This window comes from Triticum dicoccoides, chromosome 1A (genome assembly GCF_002162155.2).
Source record: "Triticum dicoccoides isolate Atlit2015 ecotype Zavitan chromosome 1A, WEW_v2.0, whole genome shotgun sequence".
Taxonomy (NCBI): domain Eukaryota; kingdom Viridiplantae; phylum Streptophyta; class Magnoliopsida; order Poales; family Poaceae; genus Triticum; species Triticum dicoccoides.
In genome coordinates, this window is record NC_041380.1 from 295,553,562 (window position 1) to 295,564,978 (window position 11,417).

An 11,417-nucleotide genomic window follows, 5' to 3' on the forward strand; every position below is an offset into this window, starting at 1 on the left:
CGCCCGAGGTTCGCCGCCGCCTCGATTTCTATGCCGCCATTTTTTTTTGAAAAACCATCGGTTTTTCGTCGGTTTTTTTAGATTTGATTTTTTAAATAGATCGGTTTTTCCGGTTTATTTAAACAGTGAGCGTTCGTCCGTCCGTTCGTTCTAGCGAACGTTTGTCGTTTTTCTTTTTCTCGGATTAAATGCGTGATTTTTCTGATCGCGATTCCTGATCCGATTTTCGTTTTAGTATAACTTTTCGCTCGTTTATCGGAATCAGGCGATTCAAGCACCTGGAGTTTCGCCTCGAAACCCTCTATCCGTTTAAACAACTTAAACAAGATTTTGCTACTGTAAAAATTGCCCTAGATCCAGATTAGTAGAACGAAGTTGTTTTCTTTCGCCGTTTGACTTCCGTTGTTTCGTTCGATTTGATTCTTTTTGCAAACTAGAGTTCTTAAGCTGAATCTTCTGGTTAGATCTCTTATTGGAGTTTTACCCGTGCATTAGATGAGTGCTTATTGTATGCTTGTTTGTTTGTCTACGATAGAATACCCGGAGTGCGCCGCTTGTTACTTCGAATATCTAGGTTTCGCGGATCATCAGCAAGGCAAGTAACACTTTGATCATACCTTTTCTACTACCCAGTTTTATTGCATTAGATCAAATCCTCACACATTGCATGTTTAGGATCTAATTAAATTGTGGGATGGGAAGTAGTTGAGGTAGTACCTATTACCTGTTTATTTTCAAACCTTTGGGAGTTACTTTCGCGTTTGCTTATTATGCCATGCTATGCTAGTAGACGTGGATTGGGTGAGTGATATCCATGACAGATGTGAGTTTTGTTAATTAATGGTTTATCTAAGGTGGCAAGTTAAACACACAATTGGGTGGATTGAGGCACCTGGGTATTCCAGGACTTGCCTGTTTTCTTTTGGACCGCCACCCAGGCTCAAAGGGATCATGAGACTATTCATACTAGAAACTTCCGTGTCCAGCCACAAGCTATTATGGGCTCTAGCATAGTTGACTAAGTCGTGCGAACTCTTATAGTGGTAGACTAGCAGATGTAGGGGATGTAGGTGGTATGGTCTACCCGATCGTAAGGTGCTAGCGCTTCTGAAAGACTATGTCTCGGTCATCCGTCTTCTCAAACACCTTGTAGTGTGAGAAACCAAACAGAGGCGATCGAGTCTTGTGGGGAAAAGTGCGCAAACCTCTGCAGAGTGTAATAAACTAACCATGGTTAGCCGTGTCCTCGATTATGGACATCTTGAGTATCTAGTACCTGGATTATCATGTGAATCTCAACATGTTACTCTAAATTAATTTTGTTGGGTTTGTTTAAAGATGATGCTTAATTGGGATTGAGGATGCTGTCAACCATTCTCAATGTTTAACAACTACCATGATAGTTAAATAAAATTTATTCCTTGGTAGTAGGGAAAAATTGGCTTTATGCAAAACTGTAACCATAGAGCTTTCCACCATGCCAAATATGCATATAGTATAGCTGTTTCATTCTTTACCCTCTATGTGTTACATTGCCATCATATTCCATGTGCTGACCCGTTTCGGGCTGCAACGTTAATGTTGCAGACTTTTCAAACGATGATTAAGGAGCTTTTAGGTCGTGGTTCTATAATCAGTGATGCCGTTGGAGTTGATGGACTCACTTATCTTCCAAGCCTTCCGCTGTTATCGTTATTAGATGGCCTTAAGCCATATTTATTGTAATAAGTTCTCGTTTGAGACACTCGATGTAATAAGTGTGTGATTGCTACTCTGTTATAAATCCTTCGAGTACTGTGTGGTGTCAGCATTACTGATCCAGGGATGACACCGGAGTAGAGAGATCAGACTGTTTGAGGTCTGGTCGCTACAGGACCCCTTAGTCCAGGACTCCCTCACTCCCCCCTTGGAGCGCCACACCTTGGCCGGCCTCCTCCTCCCCCCTCCTTTATATACGTGGGAGGGGGGCACCCCAAAGGCGCACCAAAGTTTCTCTTAGCCATGAGCGGTGCCCCCCTCCACAGTTACACACCTCGGTCATATCATTGTAGTGCTTAGGCGAAGCCCTGCGCCAGTAAACTTCATCATCATCGTTGCCACGCCGTCGTGCTGACGGAACTCTCCCTCAGCCTCAACTGGATCAAGAGTTCGAGGGACGTCACCAAGATAAACGTGTGCTGATCGCGGTGGTGCCGTACGTTTGGTACTTGGATCGGTTGGATCGGAAGACGTTCGACTACATCAACCACGTTACTAAATGCTTCCGCTTTCGGTCTATGAGGGTACGTGGACACACTCTCCCCACTCGTTGCTATGCTTCTCCTAGATAGATCTTGCATGATTGTAGGAATATTTTTGAAATACTACATTCCTCAATAGTGGTATCAAAGTCAGGTCTATGCGTAGATGTTATATGCACGAGTAGAACACAAAGAGTTGTGGGCGATAATAGTCATACTGCTTACCAGCAATGTCTTACTTTGATTCGGCGGTATTGTTGGATGAAGCTGCCTAGACCAACAATACATGACCGCGTTCATGAGACTAGTTCTACCAACGAGCTTCGCACACAGGTGGCTAGTGGGTGTCTGTTTCTCCAGCTTTAGTTGAATCGAGTTTGACTACGCCCGGTCCTTGTTGAAGGTTAAAACAGCACACTTGACAAAAAATTGTTGTGGTTTTGATGCGTAGGTAAGAATGGTTCTTGCTTGAAGACCGTAGCAGCCACATAAAACTTGCGACAACAAAGTAGAGGATGTCTAACTTGTTTTTGCAGGGCTTGCTGTGATGTGATATGGTCAAGACATGATAATATATAAATGTTTTGTAACAGTTATTGGCAACTAGCAGGAGCCATATGGTTGTCTCTTTATTGTATGAAATGTAATCGCCATGTAATTGCTTTACTTCAACGCTAAGCGGTAGCGATAGTCATAGAAGCAATAGTTGGCGAGACAACAATGATGCTTCGATGGAGATCAAGGTGTCAAGCCAGTGACGATGGAGATCAAAGGCACACGATGATGATGGCCATATCATATCACTTCTTTGATTGCATGTGATGTTTATCCTTGATGCATCTTATTTTGCTTAGTACGACGGTAGCACTATAAGATGAACTCTCACTAAATTTCAAGGTATAAGTGTTCTCCCTGAGTATGCACCGTTGCTACAGTTCGTCGTGCCGAGACACCACGTGATGATCGGGTGTGATAAGCTCTACATTCACATACAATGGGTGCAAGCTAGTTTTGCACATGCAGAATACTCTGGTCAAACTTGACAAGCCTACATATGCAGATATGGCCTCGGAACACTGAGACCGAAAGGTCGAACGTGAATCATATAGTAGATATGATCAACATAGTGATCTTCACCATTGAAAACTACTCCATCTCACGTGATGATCGGACATGGTTTAGTTGATATGGATCACATGATCATTTAGATAACTAGAGGGATTTCTATCTAAGTGGGAGTTCTTAAGTAATAGGATTAATTGAACTTTAATTTATCATGAACTTAGTACCTGATAGTATTTTGCATGTCTACATTGTTGTAGATTAATGGCCCGTGCTACTGTTCCTTTGAATTTTAATGCATTTCTAGAGAAAGCTAAGTTGAAAGATGATGGTAGCAAATACACGGACTAGGTCCGTAACTTGAAGATTATCCTCATTGCTGCACAGAAGAATTACATCCTGGAAGCACCGCTAGGTGCAAGACCCACTGAAGGAGCAACTCCGGAAGTTATGAACGTCCGGCAGACTAAAGCTGATGACTACTCGATAGTTCAGCGTGACAAGCTTTACGGCTTAGAATCGGGCTTCAAAGACACTTTGAACATCATGGAGCATATGAGATGTTCCAAAAGTTGAAGTTAATATTTCAAGCAAATGCCCGAGTTGAGAGATATGAAGTCTCCAACAAGTTCTACAGCTGCAAAATGGAGGAGAATAGTTCAGTCAGTGAACACCTACTCAGAATGTCTAGGTACCATAACCACTTGACTCAGCTGGGAGTTAATCTTCCTGATGATAGTGTCATCGACAGAGTTCTTCAGTCACTGCCACCAAGGTACAAAAGCTTCGTGAAGAACTATAATATGCAAGGGATGGATAAGACAATTCCCGAGCTCTTCGTGATGCTAAAGGTTGCGGAAGTAGAAATCAAGAAGGAGCATCAAATGTTGATGGTTAACAAGACCACTAGTTTCACGAAAAAAGGCAAAGGGAAGAAGGGGAACTTCAAGAAGAATGGCAAGAAAGTTGCTGCTCAAGTGAAAAAGCCCAAGACTTAAGCCTGAGAGAGAGTGCTTCTAGTGCAAAGGGACTAGTCACTGGAAACGGAACTGCCCCAAGTATTTGGCGGATAAGAATGATGGAAAAGTGAATGGTATATTTGATATACATGTTATTTATGTTTACCATACTAATGCTCGTAGTAGCGCCTGGGTATTTGATACTCGTTCTGTTGCTCATATTTGCAACTCAAAACAAGGGCTACGGATTAAACAAAGATTAGCTAAGGACGAGGTGATGATGCGCGTGGGAAATGGTTCCAAAGTCGATGTGATCGCCGTCGGCATGCTACCTCTACATCTACCTTCGGGATTAGTTTTAGACCTAAATAATTGTAAATTGGTGCTAGTGTTAAGCATGAACATTGTATCTGGATCTTGTTTGATGCGAGACGTTATTCATTTAAATCAAAGAATAATGGTTGTTCTATTTCTATGAGTAGTATCTTTTATGGTCATGCACCCTTGATGAGTGGTCTATTTTTATTGAATTTGAATAGTAGTGATACACATATTCATAGTATTGAAGCCAAAAGATATAAGTTTAATAAAGATAGTGCAACTTATTTGTGGCACTGCCGTTTAGTTCATATTGGTGTAAAGCACACGAAGAAACTCCATGTTGATGGGCTTTTGGAATCACTTGATTATGAATCACTTGATACTTGTGAACCATGCCTCATGGGAAAAATGACTAAGACTCTGTTCTCCCGAACAATGGAGCGAGGAAGGGACTTATTCAAAATAATACGTACTGATGTTTGCGGTCCAATGAGTGCTGATGCTCGTGGCCAGTATCGCTATTTTCTGACCTTCACTGATGATTTGAGCAGATATGGGTATATCAACTTAATGAAACATAAGTCTGAAACATTTGAAAAGTTCAAAGAATTTCAAAGTGAAGTGGAAAATCATCGTCACAAGAAAATAAAGTTTCTACGATCTGATCATGGAGGTAAATATTTGAGTTATGAGTTTGGTCTTCATTTGAAACAATGTGGAATAGTTTCGCAACTCACGCCACCTGGAACACCACAGCGTAATGGTGTGTCCGAACGTCGTAATCGAACTTTATTAGATATAGTGCGATCTATGATGTCTCTTACTGATTTACCGCTATCATTTTGGGGTTATGCTTTAGAGACAGTTGCATTCACATTAAATAGGGAACCATCTAAATCTGTTGAGATGACACCATATGAACTATGGTTTGGCAAGAAACCCAAGTTGTCGTTTATTAAAGTTTGGGGTTGCGATGCTTATGTGAAAAGGCTTCAACCTGATAAGCTTGAACTCAAATCGGAGAAAAGTGTCTTCATAGGATACCCAAAGGAAACTGTTGGGTACACCTTCTATCACAGATCCGAATGTAATATATTCCTTGCTAAGAATGGATCCTTTCTAGAGAAGGAGTTCCTCTCGAAAGAAGTGACTGGGAGCAAAGTAGAATGTGATGAGGTAATTGTACCTTCTCCCTTATTGGAAAGTAGTTCATCACAAAAATCAGTTCTAGTGATTCCTACACCAATTAGTGAGGAAGCTAATGATGATGATCATGAAACTTCTGATCAAGTTAATACCGAACCTCGTATGTCAACCAGAGTAAGATCCGCACCAGAGTGGTACGGTAATCATGTTCTGGAACTCATGTTACTTGACCATGACGAACCTACGAACTATGAGGAAGTGATGATGAGCCTAGATTCTGCGAAATGGCTTGAGGCCATGAAATCTGAGATGGGATCCATGTATGAGAACAAAGTGTGGACTTTCGTTGACTTGACCGATGATCGGCAAGCAATAGAGAATAAATGGATCTTCAAGAAGAAGACTAACGCTGACAGTAATGTTACTATCTATAAAGCTCAACTTGTTGCAAAAGGTTTTTGACAAGTTCAAGGAGTTGACTACGATGAGACCTTCTCACCCGTAGCGATGCTTAAGTCTGTCCGAATCATGTTAGAAAATGTCGCATTATATGATTATGAAATTTGGCAAATGGATGTCAAAACTGCATTCCTTAATGGATATCTTAAAGAAGAGTTGTAAATGATGCAACCAGAAGGTTTTGTCGATCCAAAAGGTGCTAACAAAGTGTGCAAGCTCCAGTGATCCATTTATGGACTGGTGCAAGCCTCTCGGAGTTGGAATATACACTTTGATAGTGTGATCAAAGCATATGGTTTTATACAGACTTTTCGAGAAGCCTGTATTTACAAGAAAGTGAGTGGGAGCTTTGTAGCATTTCTGATATTATATGTGGATGACATATTGCTGATCGGAAATGATATTGAATTTTTGAATGCCATAAAAGGATAGTTGAATAAGATTTTTTTTCAATGTAAGACCTCGGTGAATCTGCTTATATATTGGGCATCAAGATCTATAGAGATAGATCAAGACGCTTAATAGGACTTTCACAAAGCACATGCCTTGATAAATTTTTGAAGAAGTTCAAAATGGATCAGTCAAAGAAAGGGTTCTTGCCTGTGTTACAAAGTGTGAAGTTGATTCAGACTCAATGCCCGACCACTGCAGAAGATAGAGAGAAAATGAAAGTCATTCCCTATGCTTCAGCCATAGGTGCTATCATGTATGCAATGCTGTGTACCGGACCTATGTGTGCCTCGCTATTAGTTTAGCAGGGAGGTACCAAAGTAATACGGGAGTGGATCACTAGACAGCGGTCAAGAAATCCTGAAATACCTGAAAAGGACTAAGGATATGTTTCTCGTTTATGGAGGTGATAAAGTGCTCGTCGTAAACGGTTATGTTGATGCAAGCTTTGACACAGATCCGGATGACTCTAAGTCACAAATCGGATACGTATTTTTATTGAATGGTGGAGTTGTCAGTTGGTGCAGTTCCAAGCAGAGCATCGTGGCAGGATCTACGTGTGAAGCGGAGTATATAGCTGCTTCAGAAGCATCAAATGAAGGAGTCTGGATGAAGGAGTTCATATCCCATCTAGGTGTAATACCTAGTGCATCGGGTCCAATGAAAATCTTTTGTGACAATACTGGTGGAATTGCCTTGGCAAAGGAATTCAGATTTCACAAGAGAACCAAGCACGTCAAGAGACGCTTCAATTCCATCTGCGATCAAGTCAAGGAGGTAGACATAGAGATTTGCAAGATACATACGGATCTAAATGATGTAGACCCGTTGACTAAGCCTCTCTCACGAGCAAAACATGATCAACACAAGACTCCATGGGTGTTAGAATCATTATTGTGTAATCTAGATTATTGACTCTAGTGCAAGTGGGAGACTGAAGGAAATATGCCCTAGAGGCAATAATAAAGTTGTTATTTATATTTCCTTACATCATGACAAAGGTTTATTATTCATGCTAGAATTGTATTAACCGGAAACTTAGTACATGTGTGGATACATAGACAAACAGAGTGTCCCTATCATGCCTCTACTTGACTAGCTCGTTAATCAAAGATGGTTAGCTTCCTAGCCATAGACATGTGTTGTCATTTGATGAATGGGATCACATCATTAGAGAATGATGTGATGGACAAGACCCGTCCATTAGCTTAGCATAATGATCATTTAGTTTTTCTGTTGTTGCTTTCTTCATGACTTATACATGTTCCTCAGACTATGAGATTATGCAACTCCCGAATACTGGAGGAACACCTTGTGTGCTATCAAACGTCACAACGTAACTAGGTGATTATAAATATGCTCTACATGGGTCTCCGATGGTGTTTGTTGAGTTGGCAAAGATCGATATTAGGATTTGTCACTCCGTGTATCGGAGAGGTGTCTCTGGACCCTCTCGGTAATGGACATCACTATGAGCCTTGCAAGTAATGTGACTAATGAGTTAGTCACGGGATGATGCATTACAAAACAAGTAAAAGAGACTTGTCGGTGACAAGATTGAACTACGTATGATGATACCGACGATCGAATCTCGGGCAAGTAACATACCGATGACAAAGGGAACAACGTATGTTGTTATGCGGTTTGACCGATAAAGATCTTCGTAGAATATGTAGGATCCAATATTAGCATCCAGGTTCTGCTATTGGTTATTTACCGGATATATGTCTCAGTCATGTCTACATAGTTCTCGAACCCATAGGGTCCGCACGCTTAACGTTCGATAACAATTTGTATTATGAGTTTCGTGCTTTGATGAACCGAAGTTTGTTCGGAATCCCGGATGAGCTCATGGAGATGACGGGGAGTCTCGAAATGGTAGAGACATAAATATTCATATATTGGAAGGCTACATTCGGACACTAGAATGGTTTGGGTCGTTTCGGATAAGTTTCGGAGTACTGGGGGTTACCAGACACCCCCCCCCCCGGGGGGAAGTTAATGGGCCACCATGGGCCTTAGTGGAGAAGAGAGAGGGACGGCCATAGGTGGCGCCCCCCCTTCCCTAGTCCGAATTGGTCAAGGGGAGGGGGCAGTGCCCCCCTCCTTCCTTCCCTTCTTTTCCTCCTTCCCTTCTTCTCCAACTTGGACTAGGAAAGGGGGGGGACCGAATCCTACTTGGACCAGGAGTCCAAGTAGGACTCCCCCCCTTGGCGTGCCACCCCTTCGCCGGCCTCCTCCCCCCCTCCTTTATATACATGGGAGGGGGGCACCCCAAAGGCACACCAAAGTTTCTCTTAGCCGTGTGCGGTGCCCCCCTCCACAGTTACACACCTCGGTCATATCATCGTAGTGCTTAGGTGAAGCCCTGCGCCGGTAAACTTCATCCACACCATCGCCACGCCGTCGTGCTGAAAGAACTCTCCCTCATCCTCAACTGGATCAAGAGTTTTAGGGACGTCACCGAGCTGAACATGTGCTAATCGCGGAGGTGTCATACGTTTGGTACTTGGATCGGTTGGATCGCGAAGACGCTCGACTACATCAACCGCATTACTAAACGCTTCCTCTTTCGGTCTACGAGGGTATGTGGAAACACCATCCGCACTCGTTGCTATGCTTATCCTAGACAGATCTTGCGTGATCGTAGGAATATTTTTTGAAATACTACATTCCCCAACACGTGCTACCGTTCCCTTGAATTTTAATGCGTTCCTAGAGAAAGCTAAGTTGAAAGATGATGGTAGCAACTACACAAACTGGGTCCATAACCTGAGGATTATCCTCATTGTTGCACAGAAGAATTACGTCCTGGAAGCACCGCTAGGTGCAAGACCAGCTGCAGGAGCAACTCCAGATGTTATGAACGTCTGGCATAGCAAAGCTGATGACTACTCGATAGTTCAGTGTGCCATGCTTTACGGCTTAGAATCGGGAATTCAAAGACATTTTGAATGTCATGGAGCATATGAGATGTTCCAAGAGTTGAAGTTAATATTTCAAGCAAATGCCCGAGTTGAGAGATATGAAGTCTCCAACAAGTTCTACAGCTGCAAAATGGAGGAGAATAGTTCTGTCAGCGAACACATACTCAGAATGTCTGGGTACCATAACCACTTGACTCAGCTGGGAGTTAATCTTCCTGATGATAGTGTCATTGACAGAGTTCTTCAATCACTGCACCAAGCTATAAAGGCTTTGTGCTGAACTATAATATGCAAGGGATGGAAAAGACAATTCCCGAGCTCTTCACAATGCTAAAGGTTGCGAAGGTAGAAATCAAGAAGGAGCATCAAGTGTTGATGGTGAACAAGACCACTAGTTTCAAGAAAGAGGGCAAAGGGAAGAAGGGGAACTTCAAGAAGAAGAACAAGCCAGTTGCTGCTCAAGTAAAGAAGCCCAAGTCTGGACCTAAGCCTGAAACTGAGTGCTTCTAGTGCAAAGGGACTGGTCACTGGAAGCGGAACTGCCCCAAATATTTGGCGGATAAGAAGGATGGCAAAGTGAAAGGTATATTTGATATACATGTTATTGATGTGTACCTTACTAATGCTCGTAGTAGAGGCTGGGTATTTGATACTGGTTTTGTTGCTCATATTTGCAACTCGACACAGGGGCTACGGATTAAATGAAGATTGGATAAGGACGAGGTGACGATGTGCGTGGGAAATGGTTCCAAAGTCGATGTGATCGCCGTCGGCACGCTACCTCTACATCTACCGTTGGGATTAGTTTTAGACCTAAATAATTGTTATTTGGTGCTAGCGTTGAGCATGAACATTATATCTGGATCTTGTTTAATGTGAGACGGTTATTCATTTAAATCAAAGAATAATGGTTATTCTATTTATATGAGTAATATCTTTTATGGTCATGCACCCTTGATGAGTGGTCTATTTTTGTTGAATCTTGATTGTAGTGATACATATTCATAATATTGAAGCCAAAAGATGCACAATTAATAATGACAGTGCAACTTAACAATTAATAATGATAGTGCAACTTATTTGTGGCACCGCCGTTTAGGTCATATTGGTGTGAAGTGCATGAAGAAACTCCATGCTGATGGGCTTTTGGAATCACTTGTGTCTTGCGAACCATGCCTCATGGGCAATATGACTAAGACTCCGTTCTCCGGAACAATGGAGCGAGCAACTGACTTGATGGAAATAATACATACAGATGTATGCGGTCCGATGAGTGGTTAGGCTCACGGGGGTATCGTTATTTTCTAACCTTCACAGATGATCTGAGCAGATATGGGTATATCTACTTAATGAAACATAAGCTTGAAGAATTTGAAAAGTTCAAAGAATTTCAGAGTGCGGTGGAAAATCATCGTAACAAGAAAATAAAGTTTCGACGATCTGATCGTGGAAGTGAATATTTGAGATATGAGTTTGGTCTTCATTTTAAACAATGTGGAATAGTTTCGCAACTCAGGCCACCTGGAAGACCACAACATAATGGTGTGTCCGAATGCCGTAACCGTACTTTATTAGATATGGTGCGATCTATGATGTCTCTTACCGATTTACCGCTATCATTTTGGGGTTATGCTTTAGAGACGGATGCATTCACGTTAAATAGGGCACCATCTAAATCCGTTGAGACAACACCATCTGAACTGTGGCTTAGCAAGAAACCTAAGCTATTGTTTCTTCAAGTTTGGGGCTGTGATGCTTATGTGTAAAAGCTTCAACCTGATAAGCTCAAACTCAAATCGAAGAAATGTGTCTTCGTAGGATAACCAAAGGAGACTGTTGGGTACACCTTCTAT